Below are 3,008 nucleotides of genomic sequence, written 5' to 3'. Positions count from 1 at the left end.
TGTAGTTTTTCAGTAGAGACGGGGTTTCACCGTGTTAGCCAGGATGGTCTTGATCTCCTGACCTCGTGATCTGCCCGCCTAGGCCTCCCAATGTGCTGGGATTACAGGCTTGAGCCACAGCGCCCGGCCTTGTATTTTTAATAGAGACAGGGTTTCACCGTGTTAGCCAGGATGGTCTAGATCTCCTGACCTCGTGATCTGCCCGCCTCGGCCTCCCAAAGTGCTGGGATTACAGGTGTGAGCCACCGTGCCTGGCCCAGAACACTTTCTTTTAAGCTCTTAAAACATAAGCAGGCCAATGTGGTGGCTCACGCCTGGAATTCCAGCACTTCGGGAGGCCGAGGTGGGTGGATCACCTGAGGTCAGGAGTTTGAGACAAGTCCGGCCAACACAGTGAAACCCCATCTCTACGAAAATAAAACAACAAAAAAAATTAGCAAGGCATGGTGGTAGGCATCTGTGATCTCAGTTACTGGGGAGGCTGAGGCAGGAGAATCACTTGAACCCAGGAGGCAGAGGTTGCAATGAGCCGAGATCGCGCCATTGCACTCCAACCTGGGCATAGGGCCAGACTCTGTCTCCAAAGAAAAACAAAACAAAACAAAAACCAAAAACAACAAAATGAGCAAACAACCTGGTTTCAAAAATGGCAAAAGATTTGAACAGACACTACACCAAAGAATATATATGGATGGCAGACAGGCACATGAAAAGATGCTCAACATCATTAGTCAACTTAAAACCACATCGAGACACCACTACCAACCTATTAGAATGGCTAAAACAAAATAAAACCAAAACAACCAACAGCAACAAAACAGACAATGTCAAGTGCTGGCAGGGATGTGGAGAAGCCAGAATATTCATGCACTGCTGGTGGGAATGCAAAAACGTGAAATGTGACAGCCACTTTGGAAAACAGATTGGCAGTTTCTTATGGTGAAATATACACTTAGCATGGGATCCAGCAATCCTACTCCTAGTATTAAGGCAATAGAAAGGAAAATCTATGTTCACACAAAAATCTGTATATAAATGTGTAGAGTGGTATTATTCATAATCATCCAAAACTACAACAACCCAAATATTCTTCAAGCCATTCATGGATAAACTGGGATGTACCATACAACAGACTACTACTAGGCAATAAAAGGTACCACCAATTCATGCTACTTGTGTGAATCTCAAATACATCTTGCCACATCATTTCTGTGCCTACCTGGAAAAGGCAAAACCATAGGGATGGATCTGCGGTCGTTGGGGTTAGGGAGTGAGGGGAAAAGTTGATTACACAGGGATAGGAGGAGGGAGTATTTCTGTTTGTGGGACAGTGAACTTGCCAATCTTTATTATGGTGGTAAATCAAACAACTTTATCCATTTGTCAAAACTCAGAGAACTCTACTCCAAAGAATGAATTTTCCTACATGCAAATTTAAAAATAAATTGTCTGAATGTGGCGACTCATGCCTTTAATCCCACCGCTTTCAGAGGCCAAGGTGGGAGGACTGCTTGAGCCTGGAGTTCGAGACCGGCCTGGGCAGCACAGAGAGATGCCATCATTACAAAAAAAAAAAAAAAAATTAAAATTACCCAGGAATGGTGATGCATGCCTGTATGCAATCCCAGCTAATCGGGGGGCTTGGTCAGGAGGATCACTACAGCCTGGGAGGTCAACGCTGCAGTTAGCTATGATTGCGCCACTGCAGTCCAGCCTGGGTGACAGAGTGAGATCCTGCCTCAAAAACAACAACAAAAGCACAATAAAAACAAACTTTAAAAGGTTTAAAAGAGAACTTCTCCTTTGCGGCCCTGTTCCTCCTGACACTCTGAGTCAAGGCTGAGCAGCCCCGGCAGGTCAAGTTCTTGGTCAACAAGCAACAAGGGAGAAATCAACAACCTGTACCCCCAAGCAGTTTCATGGTGTTTCCGGACCCCCACCCCACTCTCTGGAGGCCCTTCCCTTGACCTTCTCCAAATCTGCATCATCAATCCTGGGCCAAATCAGCTTCTGTCCCACAAACTCCAACCGCAACCGGGCCTGTCACCACTTAATTATCAATGACTCCCAAGTTGTAGCCGCCTCTGGCTCTCAAGGTGCAAGGCCTGCACTGTCCCGCAATCAAGATACTCGCCTCTCTGGTCTTCCCTGTCAGTGGTCACCACCCGCTGAGGCTCGGCGGTCACACGATGGTGCTCACAGTCAGGCGTGCTGTTAATAAGTGTCAGGGCCAGGCCTCAAGTTGTCATGACAGTGCAAATGTCATATTGGCAAGGCCCTTCATGATCGGACCTAGGTGGTTCTCCAGCCTCAGTCACCACCCTCCCTTCCCGCTCACTCCAACTTCTTGCCAATATGCTACAGGCCAGCCGGGCGCGGTGGCTCAAGCCTGTAATCCCAGCACTTTGGGAGGCCGAGACGGGCGGATCACGAGGTCAGGAGATCGAGACCATCTTGGCTAACACAGTGAAACCCCGTCTCTACTAAAAAATACAAAAAACTAGCCGGGCATGGTGGCGGGCGCCTGTAGTCCCAGCTACTCAGGAGGCTGAGGCAGGAGAATGGCGTAAACCCGGGAGGCGGAGCTTGCAGTGAGCTGAGATCCGGCCATTGCACTCCAGCCTGGGCAACAGAGCAAGACTCCGTCTCAGAAAAAAAAAAAAAAATATGCTACAGGCCTCTGTTTTGGCTGTTCCCTCTGCAGGGCACAAGTGTCCTCTCCTTCACTTCCCAGCTCATTTTTCAAAATTAATATATATATTTTTAAAGAGTGGGGATCTCGCCATGTTGCCCAGGCTGGTCCAACTCCCAAGCTCAAGTGATCCTCCTACCTTGGCCTCCCAAAGTGTTGGGATTGCAGGTGTGAGCCATCACGCCTGGCCTCCCAGCTCACTTTTATTTTTACTTATTTATTTTTCTTTTGAGACAGGGTCTTTCTCTGCTGCCAAACTGGAGTGCAGTGGCACAATCACGGCTCACTGCAGCCTCGAACTGCCTCAGTTTCCCAA

Source organism: Rhinopithecus bieti, unplaced genomic scaffold (genome assembly GCF_001698545.2).
Source record: "Rhinopithecus bieti isolate Rb0 unplaced genomic scaffold, ASM169854v2 scaffold_10589, whole genome shotgun sequence".
Classification (NCBI taxonomy): Eukaryota; Metazoa; Chordata; class Mammalia; order Primates; family Cercopithecidae; genus Rhinopithecus; species Rhinopithecus bieti.
The sequence above is the reverse complement of the archived record's forward strand: the minus strand, read 5'-3'. Positions refer to the sequence as shown.